The sequence below is a fragment of the Cryptomeria japonica genome, chromosome 8 (genome assembly GCF_030272615.1).
Source record: "Cryptomeria japonica chromosome 8, Sugi_1.0, whole genome shotgun sequence".
NCBI classification, from domain to species: domain Eukaryota; kingdom Viridiplantae; phylum Streptophyta; class Pinopsida; order Cupressales; family Cupressaceae; genus Cryptomeria; species Cryptomeria japonica.
Genome location: NC_081412.1, coordinates 338,852,845 through 338,872,827, shown reverse-complemented (window position 1 = coordinate 338,872,827; position 19,983 = coordinate 338,852,845).

Here is a 19,983-nt window from a genome sequence, read left to right as displayed (position 1 = left end):
GAGGTTCTAAGAGCACGATTTACATCAAAGTTGAGTTTGGATGCTACCAAATCTCGAATTGGGAATTGTGTCTTGAAGCCTTGTGGTGCCTCCAAACACTAATTTTTATGATCCAAAAATGAGACTTTTGAGACACAACATCCGAAAGGAGCTTCTAAGAACACCTTGTTTGTCAAAATCATGTTTTGACGCTATCAACTTGAGAATAGAGACTTGTGTCTTGAAACCTTGTTGTGCCTTTAAACATTGATTTTGATGTTTTGAAACTGGAGCTTTAGAGCCACACACTCCGAAACAACGTTCTAGCAGCACCATGTGCATCAAAATCACGTTTTTACACTACAAGCTCTAGAATAGGGACTTGCATCTTGAAACCTTGTTGTGCCTCCAAACACCAATTTTGATGCTTCGAAATCAAAAATTATGAGGCATAAGCTCCAAAACCCTTGCATATTGAAACCTTGTTTTACCTCCAAACATTGATTTTGATGCTCCAAAACTGGGGCTTTTGAGGAACAATCTCTAAAATAGGGTTCTAAGAGCACAATGTGCATCAAAATTCAATTTTGATGCTACTGGCTCTAGAATCAGGGCTTCCATCTTGAAACCTTGCTGTGCCTCAAAACACTGATTTTGATGATCCGAAATCGAGGCTTTTGAGGCACAAGCTTCGAAATGAGGTTCTAAGAACACGATGTGTGCCAAAATTAGATTTTGACGCAATTGACTCTAGAATCAGGACTTGCATCTTGAAACCTTGTTGTGCCTCCAAACATTGATTTTGATGCTCCAAAACTTGGTCTTTCGAGGCACAAGCTCCGAAATGAGTTTCTAAGAGAATGATGTGTGTCAAAATGGAATTTTGATGCTACAGGCTCCGGAATAGGGACTTTCTTCTTGAAACCATGTTGTGCCTCCAAACATTTCTTTTGATGTTCCAAAATCAGGGCTTTCAAGGCACAAGCTCTAGAAAGACGTTCTAAGAGCACGATTTACATGAAAGTTGCGTTTTGATGGTACCGAATCTGAAATTGGGACTTGTGTCTTGAAACCTTGTGGTTCCTCCAAACACTAATTTTTATGATCCAAAAATGAGGGTTTTCAGACACAACATCCGAAAGGAGCTTCTAAGAACACCATGTTTTTCAAAATCGTGTTTTGACCCTATCAGCTTGAGAATCGAGACTTGTGTCTTGAAACCTTGTTGTGCCTTTAAACATTGATTTTGATGTATTGAAGCTGGAGATTTCGAGCCACACGCTCCCAAATGAGGTTCTAAGAGCACAATTTGCATCAAAATAATGTTTTGACACTACATGCTCCAGAATAGGGATGTATGTCTTGAATGCTTGTTGTGCCTCCAAACAACAATTTTGATGCTTCGAAACTGCAGATTTTGAGGCATAAGCTCCAAAACAAGGTTCTAAGAGCACGATGTGAACCAAAATTGAATTTTGATGCTACCGGCTCTAGAAACAAGAATTGGATCTTCAAACCTTGTTGTGCCTCCAAACATCAACTTTGATGCTCCAAAACTAGGGCTTTTGAAAACACAATTTCTAAAACACAAGTTCTAAGAGCACAATGTGCATCAAAATTGAATAGGGGCTTGCATCTTGAAACCTTGTTGTGCCTCAAAACACTGATTTTGATGCTCTAAAACCGGGGCTTTCGAGGCACAAGCTTTGAAATGAGGTTCTAAGAGCACGATGTGCGCCAAAATCAGATTTTGACGCTATTGACTCTAGAATTAGGACTTGCATCTTGAAACCTTGTTGTGCCTCCAAACATCGATTTTGATGCTCCAAAACTGGGTCTTTCGAGGCACAAGCTCCAAAATGAGCTTCTAAGAGAATGATGTGCGTCAAAATGGAATTTTGACGCTACAGGCTCCAGAATAGCGACTTGCTCTTGAAACCTTGTTGTACCTCCAAACACTGATTTTTATGTTCCAAAATCAGGGCTTTCGAGGCTCAAGCTCCGAAATGAGGTTCTAAGAGCACGATTTACATCAAAATTGCGTTTTGAAGCTACCGACTCTGGAATTGGGACTTGTTTCTTGAAACCTTTTTCTGCCTCCAAACACTAATTTTTATGTTCCAAAAATGACGTTTTTGAGGCAAAACCTCATAAATGGGGTTCTAAGTACACTATGTTTTTCAAAATCTTATTTTGACGCTATCAACTTGAGAATCAGGACTTGTGTCTTTAAACCTTGTTGTGCGTTTAAACATTGATTTTGATGTTTTGAAACTGGAGCTTTTGAGCCACACGCTCTGAAACAATGTTCTAAGAGCATGATGTGCATCAAAATAGTGTTTTGACACTACAAGCTCCAGAATAGGGACTTGCGTCTTGAAATCTTGTTGTGCCTCTAGACACCAATTTTGATGCTCCGAGACTGAAGATTTTGAGTCATAAGCTCCAAAACAAGGTTCTAAGAGCACGATGTGCTACCGGTTCCAGAATCAAGACTTGCATCTTGAAACCTTGTTGTGCCTCCAAACATCGATATTGATGCTCCAAAACTAGGGCTTTTGAGGCACAATTTCTAGAATCAGGGCTTGCATCTTGAAAGCTTGTTGTGCCTCAAAACACTGATTTGGATGCTCCGAAACTAGGTCTTTCGAGGCAAAAGCTCCAAAATGAGCTCCATTACTGACTTAAATGTTCCAAAATCAGGGCTTTCAAGGCAAAAGCTCCGAAATGAGGTTCTAAGAGCACGATGTACATCAAAATTGCATTTTGACGCTACCGACTCTGGAATTGGGACTTGTGTCTTGAAACCTTGTTGTGCCTCCAAACACTAAGTTTTATGCTCCAAAAACAAGGCTTTTGAGGGACAACCTCCGAAATGAGGTTCTAAGAACACCATGTTTGTCAAAATTGTGTTTTGATGCTATCAGCTTCAGAATCAGAACTTGTGTCTTGAAACCTTGTGTCTTTAAACATTGATTTTGATGTTTTGAAACTGGAGCATTCAAGCCACACGCTCCAAAAGGAGGTTCTAAGAGCACGATGTGCATCAAAATCATGCTCTGAATCGAGACTTGCATCATTGAAACCTTGTTGTGCCTCAAAATAAGGGCTTTCAAGGAACAAGCTCTGAATGAGGTTCTAAGAGCATGATGTACATTAAAATTGCGTTTTGACACTACTGACTCTGGAATTAGGACTTGTGTCTTGAAACCTTGTTGTGCCCCCAAACACTAATTTTTATGCTCTAAAAAAGGAGGCTTTTGAGGAACAACCTACGAAATGGGGTTCTAAGAACACCATGTTTGTCAAATTTGTGTTTTGACGCTATCGGCTTGAGAATCGGGACTTGTGTCTTGAAACCTTTTTATGCCTTTAAACATTGATTTTGATGTTTTGAAAGTGGAGCTTTCGAGCCACACTCTCCAAAACGAGGTTCTAAGAGCATGATGTACATCAAAATCGTGTTTTGACACTACATTCTCCAGAATAGGGACTTGCGTCTTGAAAGCTTGTTGTGCCTCCAAACACCAATTTTGATGCGTCGAAACCGAAGATTTTGACGTATAAGCTCCAAAAAAAGGTTTTAAGAGAACGATGTGCGTCAAAATCAAATTTTTACGCTACCGGCTCCAGAATTAGGACTTGCATCTTAAAACCTTGTTGTGCCTCCAAACATCAATTTTGATGCTCCAAAATTGGGGCTTTTGAGGCACAATTTCTAAAATAGGGTTCTAAGAGAACAATGTGCATCAAAATTGAATTTTGATGCTACTGGCTCTTGAATCGGGGTTTGCATCTTGAAACCTTGTTGTGCCTCAAAACACTGATTTTGATGCTCAGAAACTGGGGCTTTCGAGGCACAAGCTTTGAAATAAGGTTCTAAGAGCACGATGTGCGCCAAAATCAGATTTTGATGCTATTGATTCTAGAATCGAGACTTGCATCATTGAAACCTTGTTGTGCCTCAAAATCAGGGCTTTCAAGGAACAAGCTCCGAATGAGGTTCTAAGAGCATGATGTACATTAAAATTGCGTTTTGATGCCACCAACACTAATTTTTATGCTTGAGAATCGGGATTTGTGTCGTGAAACCTTATTGTGCCTTTATAAAAAAAAATTTGATGTTTTGAAACTAGAGCTTTTGAGCCACACGCTCCGAAATGAGGTTCTAAGAGCCCGGTGTGCATCAAAATCACGTTTTGACATTACAGTGTCTGGAATAGGGACTTGCATCTTGAAAGTTTGTTGTGCCTCCAAACACCAATTTTGATGATTCGAAACTAAAGATTTTGAGGCATAAGCTCCAGAACAAGGTTCTAAGAGCATGATGTGCGTCAAAATCAAATTTTGACGCTATCGGTTCCAGAATTAGGACTTGCATCAAACGGGGTTCTAAGAGCACAATGTGCATTAAACTTAAATTTTGATGCTACTAGCTCTAGAATCGGGGCTTGCATCTTGAAACCTTGTTGTGCCTCAAAACACTTATTTTAATGCTTCGAAATGAGGTTCTAAGAGCACGATGTGCACCAAAATCAGATTTTGATGCTATTGACTCTAGAAACAGGACTTACATCTTGAAACCTTGTTGTGCCTCCAAACATTGATTTTGATGCTCCAAAACTGGGTCTTTCCAGGCACAAGCTCTGAAATGAGCTTCTAAGAGCACGATGTACATCAAAATTGCGTTTTGACGCTACCAACTCTAGAATTGGGACTTGTGTCTTGAAACCTTGTTGTGCCTCCACACACTAAATTTTATGCTCCAAAAATGAGGTTTTTGAGGAACAACCTCTAAAATGAGGTTCTATGAGACTCTTGACTTATGTATTGAAACCTTGTTGTGCTTTTAAACATTGATTTTGATGTTTTGAAATCGGAGCTTTCGAGCCACACACTGCAAAACAAGGCTCTAAGAGCATGATGTGTATCAAAATCATGTTTTGACACTACAGGCTCCGGAATAGGGATATGTGTCTTGAAAGATTCTTGTGCCTCCAAACATTGTTGTGCCTCAAAACACCGATTTTGATGCTCTAAAACTGAGGCTTTCGAGGCACAAGCTTCGAAATAAGGTTCTAAGAGCATGATATTTGCCAAAATTAGATTTTGACGCTATTGACTCTACAATCTGGACTTGCATCTTGAAACCTTGTTGTGCCTTCAAACATTGATTTTGATGCTCCAAAACTAGGGCTTTTGAGGCACAATTTCTAAAATAGGGTTCTAAGAGCACAATGTGCATCAAAATTGAATTTTGATGCTACTGGCTCTAGAATCAGGACTTGCATCTTGAAACCTTGTTGTACCTCAAAACACTGATTTTGATTCTCCGAAACTGAGGCTTTTGAGGCACAAGCTACAAAATGAGGTTCTAAGAGCATGATGTGCACCAAATTTTGACGCTATTGACTCTAGAACCCGACCTTGCATCTTGAAACCTTGTTGTGCCTCCAAACATTGATTTTAATGTTCCAAAATCAGGGCTTTCAAGGCACAATCTCTGAAATGAGATTCTAAGAGCATGATGTACATCAAAATTGCGCTTTGACGCTACCAACTCTAGAATTGGGACTTGTGTCTTGAAACCTTGTTGTGCCTCCACACACTAAATTTTATGCTCCAAAAATGAGGCTTTTGAGGAACAACCTCCGAAATGAGATTTTAAGAACACCATGTTTGTCAAAATTGTGTTTTGATGCTATTAGCTTGAGAATCTTGACTTGTGTCTTGAAACCTTGTTGTGCCTTTAAACATTGATTTTGATGTCTTGAAATCGGAGCTTTCGAGCAACACACTGCAAAACAAGGTTCTAAGAGCACGATGTGCATCAAAATCACGTTTTGACACTATAGGCTTCGGAATAGGGATTTGCATCTTGAAAGCTTCATGTCCCTCCAAACATTGATTTTGATGCTCCAAAACTGGGGCTTTTGAGGCACAATTTTTAAAATATGGTTCTAAGAGCACAATATGCTTCAAAATTGAATTTTGATGCTACTGGGTTTAGAATCAGGGCTTACATTTTGAAAATTTGTTGTGACTCAAAACACTGATTTTGATGCTCTAAAACTAGGGCTTTCGAGGCAGAAGCTTCAAAATGAGGTTCTAAGAGCACAATGTTTGCCAAAATTAGATTTTGATGCTATTGACTCTAGAATCGGGACTTGCATCTTGAAACCTTGTTGTGCCTCCAAACATTGATTTTGATGCTCCAAAACTGGGGCTTTTGAGGCACAATTTCTAAAATAGGGTTCTAAGAGCACAATGTGCATCAAAATTGAATTTTGATGCTACTGGCTCTAGAATCGGGGCTTGAATCTTGAAACCTTGTGCCTCAAAACACTAATTTTGATGCTTTGAAACTAGGGCTTTTGAGGCACAAGCTACAAAATGAGGTTCTAAGAGCACGATGTGCACCAAAATCAGATTAAAACTATGTCTTTCGAGGCACAAGCTCCGAAATGGGATTCTAAGAGAATGATGTGCGTAAAAATGGAATTTTGACGCTATAGGCTCCGAAATAGGGAACTGCCCACTAAAACCTTGTTGTGCTTCAAAACATTGATTTTGATGTGCCAAAATCAGGGGTTTCAAGGCACAAGCTTCGAAATGATATTCTGAGAACATGATATACATCAAAATTGCGTTTTGACGCTACCAACTCTAGAATTGGGACTTGTGTCTTGAAACCTTTTTGTGCCTTCAAACACTAATTTTTATGCTTTAAAAAAGAGGCTTTTGAGGGACAACCTCCTAAATGAGGTTTTAAGAAAACCATGTTTGTCAAAATAGTGTTTTGATGCTATCAGATTGAGAATAAGGACTTGTGTCGTGAAACCTTGTTGTGCCTTTAAAACAGTGTTTTCATGTTTTGAAACAGGAGCTTTCAAGCCACACACTCCGAAACGAGGATCTAAGAGCACGATGTGCATCAAAATCATGTTTTGACACTACATGCTCCGGAATAGGGACTTGCGTCTTGAAGGCTTGTTGTGCCTCCAAACACCAATTTTGATGCTTCAAAACCAAAGATTTTGATGCATAATCTCCAAAACAACGTTCTAAGAGCACGATGTACATCAAAAACAAATTTTGACGCTACCAGCTCCAAAATCAGGACTTGCATCTTGAAACCTTGTTGTGCCTTCAAACATCGATTTTGATGCTAAAAAATTGGGGCTTTTGAGGCACAATTTCTAAAATGGGGTTCTAAGAGTACAATGTGCATCAAAATTGAATTTTGACGCTACTGGCTCTAGAATTAGGGCTTGCATCTTGAAACCTTGTGCCAAAAAACACTGATTTTGATGCTCTGAAACCAAGGCTTTCAAGGCACAAGCTTTGAAATGAGGTTCTAAGAGCATGATGTGTGCTAAAATCAGATTTTGATGTTCGCCAAAATCAGGGCTTTCAAGGCACAAGCTCTGAAATGAGGTTTTAAGAGCACGATGTACATCAAAATTATGTTTTGATGCTACCGACTTTGGAATTGGGACTTGTGTCATGAAACCTTGTTGTGCCTCCAAACATCGATATTGATGCTCCAAAACTGGGGCTTTTGACGCACAATTTATAAAATAGGGTTCTAAAAGCACAATATGCATCAAAATTGAATTTTGATGCTACTAGCTCTACAATCGGGGCTTGCATCTTGAAACCTTATTGTGCCAAAAAACACTGATTTTGATGCTTCGAAACCATGGCTTTCGAGGCACAAGCTTCGAAATGAGGTTCTAAGAGCACGATGTGCGGTAAAATCAGATTTTGATGCTATTGACTCTAGAATCGGGGCTTGCATCTTGAAACCTTATTGTGCCTCCAAACATTGATTTTGATGCTCCAAAACTGGGTCTTTCGAGGCACAGGCTCTGAAATGAGCTTCTAAGAGAATGATGTTTGTCAAAATGGATTTTTGACATTACAGGCTCCAGAAAGGGACTTGCTTCTTGAAACCTTGTTGTGCCTTCAAACACTGCTTTTGATGTTTTGAAATCGGGGATTTCGAGGCACAAGCTCCGCAAACGAGGCTCTAAGAGCACCATGTGCTTCAAAATCACATTTTGATGCTACCGGCTCCTAAATCGCGACTTGTGTTTACAACCTTGTGCCTCCAAACACCAATTTTGATGCTCTCAAACTGGGAATTTTGAGGGACAAGCTCCTAAATAAGGTTCTAAGAGCACAATGTGTTTCAACATCACATTTTGACACTACTGGCTCTGGAATCGGAACTTGCATCTTCAAACCTTGTTGTGCCTCCAAACACCAATTTTTATATTCCAAAACCGGGGCGTTCGAGGTGCAAGCTTCGAAACAAGGTTCTTAGAGAACGATGTGCATCAAAATCAAATTTTCATGCTACCAGCACGAGAATCGGGACTTGCATCTTGAAACCTTGTTGTGCCTCCAAACAATGATTTCTATGTTCCAAAATCATGGCTTTCAAGGCAAAAGCTCTGAAATGAGGTTCTCAGAGCATGATGTACTTCAAAATTGTGTTTTGACGCTACCGACTCTCGAATTGGGACTTGTGTCTTCAAACCTTGTTGTGCCTCCAAACACTAATTTTTATACTCCTAAAATGAGGCTTTTGAGGCACAACCTCCGAAATGAGGTTTTAAGAACACCATGTTTGTTAAAATCGTGTTTTGACACTATCAGCTTGAGAATCGGTACTTGTGTCTTGAAACCTTGTTGTGCCTTTAAACATTGATTTTGATGTTTTGAAACTAGGGCTTTCGACCCACACACAATAAAATGAGGTTCTAAGAGCACGATGTGCATCAAAATCATGATTTCACACTACAGGCTCTGGAATAGGGACTTGCGTCTTGAAAGCTTCTGGTGTGTCTCCAAACACCAATTTTGATGCTTTGAAACTGAATATTTTGAGGCATAAGCTTCAAAATAAAGTTCTAAGAGCACAGTGTGCGTCAAAATCAAATTTTGATGCTACCCGCTCCAGAATCAGGACTTGCATCTTGTAACCTTGTTGTGCCTCCAAATACGATTTTGATGCTCCAAAACTGGGGCTTTTGAAGCACAATTTCTAAAAATGGGTTCTAAGAGCACAATGTGTATCGAAATTCTACTGACTCTAGAATCGGGACTTGCATCTTGAAACCTTGTTCTGCCTCCAAACATTTGATGCTTGAAAACAGGGTCTTTCGAGGCACAGGCTCCGAGATGAGCTTCTAAGAGAATAATGTGCGTCAAAATGGAATTTTGATGCTACAGGCTCTGGAATAGGGACTTGCTTCTTGAAACCTTGTTGTGCCTCAAAACATTGATTTTGATATTCCAAAATTAGGGCTTTCAAGGCACAAGCTCCGAAATGAGGTTCTAAAAGGACGATGTACATCAAAATTGCATTTTGACGCTACCGACGCTCGAATTGGAACTTGTGTCCTGAAACCTTGCTGTGCCTCCAAACACTAAATTTTATGCTCCAAAAATGAGGCTTTTGAGGCACAACCTCCAAAATGAGGTTCTAGGAACACCATGTTTGTCAAAATCGTGTTTTGACGCTATCAGCTTGAGAATTGGGACTTGTGTCTTGAAACCTTGTTGTACCTTTAAACATTGATTTTGATGTTTTGAAACTTGAGCTTTCGAGCCACATGCTCCGAAACGAGGTTCGAAGAGCACGATGTGTATCAAAATCACGTTTTGATAGTAGAGGCTCCATAATAGGGACTTGCATCTTGAATGCTTGTTGTGCCTCCAAACACCAATTTCGATGCTTCGAAACCAGAGATTTTGAGGCATAAGCTCTAAAACAAGGTTCTAAGTTGACACTCAAAAATTGGGTCTTTCGAGGCACAAGCTCTGAAATGAGCTTTTAAGAGAATGATGTTCATCAAAATTGAATTTTGACACTAGAGGCTTCGAAATAGGGACTTGCTTCTTTAAACCTTGTTGTGTGTCCAAACGCTGATTTTGATGTTCCAAAATCAGGGCTTTCAAGGCACAAACTCTGTAATGAGGTTCTAAGCATGATGTACATCAAAATTGCATATTGACACTACCGACTCTAGAATTTGGACTTGTGCTTTGAAACCTTGTTGTGCATCCAAGCACTAATTTTTATGCTCCAAAAATGAGGATTTTCAGGCACAACCTCCAAAATCAGGTTCTAAGAAAACCATGTTTGTCAAAATCATGTTTTAACGCTATCAGTTTGAGAATCAAGACTTGTGTCTTGAAACCTTGTTGTGTCGTTAAACAATGATTTTGATGCTCTGAAACTAGAGCTTTTGCGGCACAATTTCTAAAACAGGGTTCTAAGAGAACAATGTAAATCAAAATTGAATTTTGATGCTGCTACTATCTTGAAACCTTGTTGTGCGTCAAAACACTGATTTTGATACTCCAAAACTAGGGCTCTAAAGGCACAGGCTTTGAAATGAGGTTCTAAGAGCACGATGTGCGCCAAAATCAAATTTTGACGCTATTGACTCTACAATCGGGACTTGCATCTTTAAACTAGAGAGTTTGAGGCATAACAAGCTCTAAAACAAGGTTCTAAGTTGACGCTCGAAAACTGGGTCTTTCGAGGCACAAGCACCGAAATGAGCTTCTAAGAGAATGATGTGCATCAAAATGGAATTTTGACGCTACAGGCTCTAGAATAGGGACTTGCTTTTTTAAACCTTGTTGTGCCTCCAAACGCTGATTTTGATGTTCCAAAATCAGGGCTTTCAAGGCACAAGCTCCGTAATGAGGTTCTAACAGCACGATGTACATCAAAATTGCGTTTTGACCCTACCGACTCTGGAATTGGGACTTGTGCCTTGAAACCTTATTGTGCCTCCAAACACTAATTTTTGTGCTCCATAAACGAGGATTTTGAGGTATAACCTCCGAAATCAGGTTCTAAGAACACCATGTTTGTCAAAATCGTGTTTTGATGCTATCAACTTGAGAATCAGGACTTGTGTCTTGAAAGCTTGTTCTGCCTCCAAACACTAATTTTTACGTTTCGAAATCGAAGATTTTGAGGCATAAGCTCCGAAACAAGGTTCTAAGAGCACGATGTGTGTCAAAATCAAATTTTGACGCTATTGGCTCCAGAATCGTGTTTTGATGCTATCAACTTGAGAATCGACACTTGCATCTTGAAACCTTGTTGTGCCTCCAAACATCGATTTTGATGCTCCATAACTGGGGCTTTTGAGGCACAATTTCTAAAACAGGGTTCTACGAGCACAATGTGGATCAAAATTGAATTTTGATGCTACTGGCTCTAGAATCGGGGCTTGCATCTTGAAACCTTGTTGTTCCTCGAAACATTGATTTTGACACTCCTAAACTGGGTCTTTCGAGACACAAGTTCCGAAATGAGCTTCTAAGAGAATGATGTGCGTCAAAATTGAATAGGGACTTGCTTCTTGAAACCTTGTTGTACCTCCAAACACTAATTTTTATGTTCCAAAATCAGGGCTTTCAAGGGACAAGCTCCGAAATGAGGTTCTAAGAGCACGATATACATCAAAATTGCGTTTTGACGCTACCGACTTTGGAACTGGGACTTTTGTCTTGAAACCTTGTCGTGCCTCCAAACACTAATTTTTACTCTCCAAAAATGAGGCTCTAAGGACACCATGTTTGTCAAAATCGTGTTTTGACGCTATCAGCTTGAGAATAGGGACTTGTGTCTTGAAACCTTGTTGTACCTCCAAACACTGATTTTTTATGTTCCAAAATCAGGGCTTTGGAGGCACAAGCTCCGAAATGAGGTTCTAAGATCACGATGTACATCAAAATTACGTTTTGACGCTACCGACTCTGGAATTGGGACTTGTTTCTTGAAACCTTTTTGTGCCTCCAAACACTAATTTTTATGCCCCAAAAATGAGGCTTTTGAGGCAAAACCTCATAAATGGGGTTCTAAGTACACTATGTTTGTCAAAATTGTGTTTTGACGCTATCAACTTGAGAATCGGGACTTGTGTCTTTAAACCTTGTTGTGCCTTTAAACATTGACTTTGATGTTTTGAACCTGAAGCTTTTAAGCCACACGCTCTGAAACGAGGTTCTAAGAGCACGTGGGAGGGGAGAGCACACAAATGTTTGCATTGGGAGTTTTGCAGCCTATTCCAAACACCATGCACATGCTACAGAATGCAGCATGTGTGGGGCTTTTGAATACTGTTTGCATAGGCTTGAAAACTTTTCTGTGGCCTTTTCAACGCCTTTTACACAACCACCTATATTTTGCTTTAAAGGTTTCCACGCTGCCCTTGTCACCATGGTGAATGCATGTATTGTCTCAGTAAGGTGTAAATTGGGTATTTAGCAGCACTATCTTATGAGAGGGTTGCAAACAATGAAATTGCCATTAAGTTGACTCAAAACAAATTAAACCTCCTGCAGATGCTATTGGCTTCGACACATTTTATTTACTAAGCACACATGGAACTTTAATGTGGTGCCACTTATACACTTTTGTGTCATACACCATCCCTTGTTCAAACTTTGAATCTACCATGTATGTGCATCAAAATAGCGTTTTGACACTACATGCTCCAGAATAGGGACTTGCTTCTTGAAATCTTGTTGTGCCTTCAGACACCAATTTTTATTCTTCGAAACTGAAGATTTTGAGGCATAAGCTCCAAAATTTGATGCTACCAGTTCCATAATCAAGACTTGCATCTTGAAACCTCGTTGTGCCTCCAAACATCGATATTGATGCTCCAAAACTGGGGCTTTTGAGGCACAATTTCTAAAATAGGGTTCTAAGAGAACAATGTGCATCAAAATGCTACTGGCTCTAGAATCGGGGCTTGCATCTTGAAACCTTGTTGTGCCTCAAAACACTGATTTGGATGCTCTGAAACTAGGGCTTTTGAGGCACAAGCTTCAAAATTAGGTTCTAAGAGCACGATGTGCGTATTGACTCTAGAATCAGGCCTTGCATCTTGAAACCTTGTTGTGCCTCCAAACATTGATTTTGATGCTCCAAAATGAGCTTCTAAAAGAATGATGTGCGTCAAAACGGAATTTTAACGCTAGAGGCTCCAGAATAGGGACTTGCTTCTTGAAACCTTGTTGTGCCTCCAAACACTGACTTAAATGTTCCAAAATCAGGGCTTTCAAGGCACAAGCTCCGAAATGAGGTTCTAAGAGCACGATGTACATAAAAATTGCGTTTTGACGCTACCGACTCTGGAATTGGGACTTGTGTCTTGAAACCTTGTTGTGCCTCCAAACACTAAGTTTTATACTCCAAAAACAAGGCTTTTGAGGGAAAACCTCCGAAATGAGGTTCTAAGAACACCATGTTTGTCAAAATTGTGTTTTGATGCTATCAGCTCGAGAATCAGAATTTGTCTTGAAACCTTATGTCTTTAAACATTTATTTTGATGTTTTGAAACTGAAGCATTCGAGCCACATGCTCTGAAATGAGGTTCTAAGAGGACGATGTGCATCAAAATCACGTTTTGACACTACAAGCTCCGGAATAGGGACTTGCATCTTGAAAGCTTTTTGTGCCTTCAAACACCAATTTTGATGCTTCGAAACCAAAGATTCTAACGCATAAGCTCCAAAACAAGGTTCTAAGAGCATGATGTGCATCAAAATCCAATTTCGATGCTACCGGCTCCAGAATCATGACTTGCATCTTGAAACCTTGTTGTGCCTCCAAACATCGATTTTGATGCTCCAAAACTGGGGCTTTTGAGGTACAATTTCTAAAACAGGGTTCTAAGAGCACAATGTGCATCAAACTTGAATTTTTATGCTACTGGCTCTAAAATCGGGGCTTGCATTTTGAAACCTTTTTGTGCCATAAAACACTCATTTTGATGCTCCAAAACCGAGGCTTTCGAGGCACAAGCTTCGAAATGAGGTTTTAAGAGCATGATGTGCGACAAAATCAGATTTTGACGCTATTGACTCTAGAATCAGGACTTGCATCTTGAAACCTTTTTGTGCCTCCCAACATTAATTTTGATGCTCCAAAACTGGGTATTTTGAGGCACAAGCTCTAAAATGAGCTTCTCAAAGAAAGATGACGCTACTGGCTCCGGAATAGGGAATTGTTTCTTGAAACCTTCTTGTGCCAAAATCAAGGCTTTCAAGGCACAATCTCCAAAATGAATTTCTAAGAGCATGATGTACATCAAAATCACATTTTGACTCTACCCACTCTGGAATTGGGACTTGTGTCTTGAAACCTTGTTGTGCCTCCAAACACTTATTTTTATGTTCCAAAAATGAGGCTTTTGAGTCACAACCTTTGAAATGAGGTTCTAAGAACACCATGTTTGTCAGAATCGTGTTTTGATGGTATCAGTTTGAGAATCGGGACTTGTGTCTTGATAACTTGTTGTGCCTTTAAACATTGATTTGGATGTTTCGAAACTAGAGCTTTCAAGCCACATGCTTCGAAACGAGGTTCTAAGAGCACGATGTGCATCAAAATCACATTTTGACACAACAGACTCTGGAATAGGGACTTGCATCTTGAAAGCTTGTTGTGCCTCCAGACACCAATTTTGATGCTTTGAAACTGATGATTTTGAGGCATAAACTCCGAAACAAGGTTCTAAGAGCACGATCTGCGTCAAAATCAAATTTTGACGCTACCGGCTCCAGAATTAGGACTTGCAACTTGAAACCTTGTTGTGCCTCCAAACATCGATTTTGATGCTCCAAAACTAGGGCTTTTGAGGCACAATTTTTAAAACAGGGTTCTAAGAGCACAATGTGCATCAAAATTAAATTTTGATGCTACCGGCTCTAAAATCGGGGCTTGCATCTTGAAAGCTTGTTGTGCCTCAAAACACTGATTTTGATGCTCGAAATCTGGGGCTTTTCAGGCACAAGCTTCAAAATGAAGTTTTAAGAGCACGATGTGCGCCAAAATCAGATTTTGATGCTATTGACTCTAGAATCGAGACTTGCATCATTGAAACCTTGTTGTGCCTCAAAATCAGGGCTTTCAAGGAACAAGCTCCGAATGAGGTTCTAAGAGCATGATGTACATTAAAATTGCGTTTTGACGCTACCGACTCTGGAATTGGGACTTGTGTCTTGAAACCTTGTTGTGCCCCCAAAGACTAATTTTTATGCTCCAAAAAAGGAGGCTTTTGAGGCACAACCTACGAAATCGGGTTCTAAGAACCCCATGTTTGTTAAAATCGTGTTTTGATGCTATCGGCTTGAGAATCGGGACTTGTTTCTTGAAACCTTTATATGCCTTTAAACATTGGTTTTGATGTTTTGAAATTGGAGGTTTCGAGCCACACGCTGCAAAATGAGGTTCTAAGAGCATGATGTGTATCAAAATCGTGTTTTGACACTACAGGCCCTGAAATAGGGACTTGTGTCTTGAAAGCTTGTTGTGCCTCCAAACACCAATTTTGATGCTTCGAAACCGAAGATTTTGAGGCATAAGCTCCAAAAAAAGGTTTTAAGAGAACGATGTGCGTCAAAATCAAATTTTGACGCTACCGGCTCCAGAATCAGGACTTGCATCTTGAAACCTTGTTGTGCTTCCAAACATCGATTTTGATGCTCAAAAAATAGGGCTTTTGAGGTACAATTTACATCAAAATTGAATTTTGATGCTACTGGCTCTAGCATCGGGGCTTGCATCTTGAAACCTTGTTGTGCCTCAAAATACTGATTTTGATGCTCCAAAACTGGGGTTTTCGAGGCACAAGCTTCAAAATGAGGTTCTTAGAGAATGATGTGCACCAAAACCACATTTTAAAGCACTGATTATGATGTTCCAAAATAAGGGCTTTCAAGGCACAAGCTCCGTAATGAGGTTTTAAGAGCATGATGTATATCAAAATTGCGTTTTGACGCTACTGCCTCTAGAATTGGGACTTGCATCTTGATGCTACTGGCTCTAGAATTGGGGCTTGCATGTTGAAACCTTGTTGTGCCTCAGAACACTGATTTTGATGCTCCAAATTCGAGGGTTTTGAAGCACAAGCTTCGAAAAGAGGTTCTAAAATCACGATTTGCGCCAAAATTAGATTTTGACGCTATTTACTGTAGAATTAGGACTTGCATCTTGAAACCTTGTTGTGCCTCCAAACATTGATTTTGACGCTAAAAATCTGAGTCTTTCGAGGAGCAAGCTCCGAAATGAGCTTCTAAGAGAATGATGTGCGTCAAAATGGAATTTTGACGCTACAGGCTCCAGAATAGGGACTTGCTTCTTTAAACCTTGTTGTGCCTCCAAACACTGATTTTGATGTTCCAAAATCAGGGCTTTCAAGGCACAAGCTCTGAAATGAGGTTCTAAGAGCACGGTGTACATCAAAATTGCATTTTGACGCTACCAACTCCGGAATAGGGACTTGCGTCTTGAAAGCTTGTTCTACCTCCAAACACCAATTTTGATGCTTCAAAACCAAAGATTTTGAAGCGTATGCTCCAAAACAAGGTTCTAAGAGCACGATGTGCGTCAAAATCAAATTTTGACACTACCGGCTCCAGAATCAGCGCCTTCAAACATTGATTTTGATGCTCCAAAACTGGGTCTTTCGATGCACAAGCTCTGAAATGAGCTTCTAAGATGGAATTTTGACCCTAGAGGCTCCGGAATAGGGACTTGCTTCTTGAAACTTTGTTGTGCTTCTAAACATTGATTTTGATGTTCCAAAATCAGGGCTTTCAAGGCACAAGCACCGAAATGAGCTTCTAAGAGTACGATGTACATCAAAATTACGTTTTCATGCTACCGACTCTGGAATTGGGACTTGTGTCTTGAAACCTTGTTGTGCCTCCAAACACTAATTTTAATTCTCAAAAAATGAAGATTTTGAGGCACAACCTCCGAAATGAGGTTGTAAGAACACCATGTTTGTCAAAACCGTGTTTGGACGCTATCAGCTTGAGAATTGGGACTTTTGTTTTGAAACCTTGTTGTGACTTTAAACATTGATTTTGACGTTTTGAAACTGGAGCTTTCAAGCCACACACTCTGAAATGAGGTTATAATAGCACGATGTGCATCAAAATCATGTTTTGACACTACAGGCTCCGAAATAGGGACTTGCATCTTGAAAGGTTGTTCTGCCTCCAAACACCAATTTCGATGCTTTGAAACCAAAGATTCTGAGGAATAAGCTCCAAAATAAGCTTCTAAGAGCATGATGTGCGTCAAAATCAAATTTTGATGCTAACGGCTCCAGAATCAGGACTTGCATCTTGAAACCTTGTTGTGCCTCCAAACATCGATTTTGATGCTCCAAAACTAGGGCTTTTGATGCACAATTTCTAAAACAGGGTTCTAAGAGTACAATGTGGATAAAAATTGAATTTTGATGCTACTGGCTCTAGAATCGTGGCCTGCATCCTGAAACCTTGTGCCTCGAAACACTGATTTTGATGCTCTGAAACAGGGGCTTTCGAGGTGCAAGCTTCGAAATGAGGTTCTAAGAGCACGATGTGCGCCAAAATCAAATTTTGATGCTATTGACTCTAGAATTGTGACTTGCATCTTGAAACCTTGTTGTGCCTCTGAACACTGATTTTGATGTTCAAAAATCCCCACAAGCTCCGAAATGAGGTTCTAAGAGCACGATGTACGTAAAAATTATGTTTTTACGCTACAGACTCTGGAATTGGGACTTGTGTCTTGAAACCTTGTTGTACCTCCAAACACTAATTTTTATGCTCCAAAAATGAGGTTCTAAGAACACAATGTTTGTCAAAATCGTGTTTTGATGCTATCACATTGAGAATCGAGACTTGTGTCTTGAAACCTTGTTGTGCCTTTAAACATTGATTTTGATGTTTTGAAACTGGAGCTTCCGAGCCAGACGCTCCAAAATGAGGTTCTTTGACCACGATGTGCATCAAAATCACGTTTTGACACTACAGGCTTTGGAATAGGGACTTGGTTCTTGAAACTTTCTTGTTCTTCCAAACACTGATTTGATGTTCCAATATGAGGGCTTTCAAGGCACAAGCTCCAAAATGAGGTTCTTAGAGCACGATGTACACCAAAATTGCATTTTGATGCTACCGACTCTGGAATTGGGACTTGTGTCTTGAAAACTTATTTTGCCTCCAAACACTAATTTTTATGCTCCAAAAATGAGGCTTTTGAGGCACAACCTCTGAAATGAGGTTCTAAGAACACCATGTTTGTCAAAATCGTGTTTTGACGCTATCAGCTTGAGAATCGGGACTTGTGTCTTTAAACCTTGTTACGCCTTTAAACATTGATTTTGATATTTTGAAACTAGATCTTTTGAGCCACACGCTCCAAAACGAGGTTCTAAAAGCACGATGTGCATCAAAATCACATTTTGATACTACAAGCTCCAGAATAGGGACTTGCATCTTGAAATCTTGTTATGCCTCCAAAGACAAATTTTGATGCTTCGAAACTGATGATTTTGAGCCATAAGCTCCAAAATAAAGTTCTAATAGCATGATGTGCGTTAAAATCAAATTTTGACGCTACTGGTTCCAGAATGAGGACCTGTATCTTGAAACCTTGTTGTACCTCCAAACACCGATTTTGATGTTCCAAAACTGGGGCTTTAGAGGCACAATTTCTAAAACAGTGTTCTAAGAGCACAATGTGCATCAAAATTGAATTTTGATAAAACTGGCTCTAGAATTGGGGCTTGCATCTTGAAACCTTGTTATGCCTCAAAACATTGATACTGATGCTCCGAAACTGCGGCTTTCGAGGCACAAGCTTCGAAATGAAGTTCTAAGATCACGATGTTCACCAAAATCAGATTTTGATACTACTGACTCTAGAATCGAGACTTGCATCTTGAAACCTTGTTGTGCCTCCAAACATTGATTTTGATGCTCCAAATTTGGGTCTTTCGAGGCACAAGCTCCGAAATGAGATTCGAAGAGAATGATGTGCGTCAAAAGTGAATTTCGAAGCTATATGCCTCTGAAATAGGGACTTTCATCTTGAAACCTTGTTGTTCCTCAAAACACTGATTTTGATGCTCCGAAACTGGGGCTTTTGAGGCACAAGCTTCGAAATGAGGTTCTAAGAGCACGATATGCGCCAAAATTAGATTTTTTACACTATTGACTCTAGAATCAGGACTTGCATCTTGAAACCTTGTTGTGCCTCCAAACATTGATTTTGATAATCCAAAACTGGGTCTTTCAAGGCACAGGCTTCGAAATGAGCTTCTAAGATAATGATGATCATCAAAATAGAGTTTTGACACTATAGGCTCTGGAAAAGGGACTTGCTTCTTGAAAACTTGTTGTGCCTCCAAACACTCATTTTGATGTTTCAAAATCATGGCTTTTGAACACCTTGTGCCTGCAAACACCAATTTTGATGCTCTCAAACTGGGGATTTCGGGGGACAAGCTCTGAAATAAGGTTCTAAGAATACAGTGTGCTTCAAAATCTTATTTTGACACTACCGGCTTTGGAATCGGGACTCGCATCTTGAAACCTTGTTGTGCCTCCAAACATTGATTTTCATGTTTCAAAATCAGGGCTTTCAAGGGACAAGTGCCGAAATGATGTTCTAAGAGCACGATGTACGAAACCTTGTTGTGCCTCAAAACACTGATTCTGATGCTCCGAAACTGAGGCTTTCGAGGCACAAGCTTCGAAATGAGGTTCTAAGATCACAATGTGTGCCAAAATCAGATTTTGACGCTACTGACTCTAGAATCGCGACATGCATCTTGAAAGCTTGTTGTGCCTCCAAATATTGATTGTGATGCTCTAAAATTGGGTCTTTCGAGGCAAAAGCTCCGAAATGAGATTCTAAGAGAATGATGTGCGTCAAAAGTGAATTTTGAAGCTACAACCTCTGAAATAGGGACTTGCATTTTGAAACCTTGTTGTGCCTCCAAACATTGATTTTGATGCTCCAAAACTAGGTCTTTCGAGGCACAAGCTTCGAAATGAACTTCTAAGAGAATGATGTCCATCAAAATTCCATTTTGACTCTACAGGCTCCGAAATAGGGACTTGCTTCTTGAAACCTTGTTGTGCCTCAAAACATTGATTTTGATATTCCAAAATGAGGT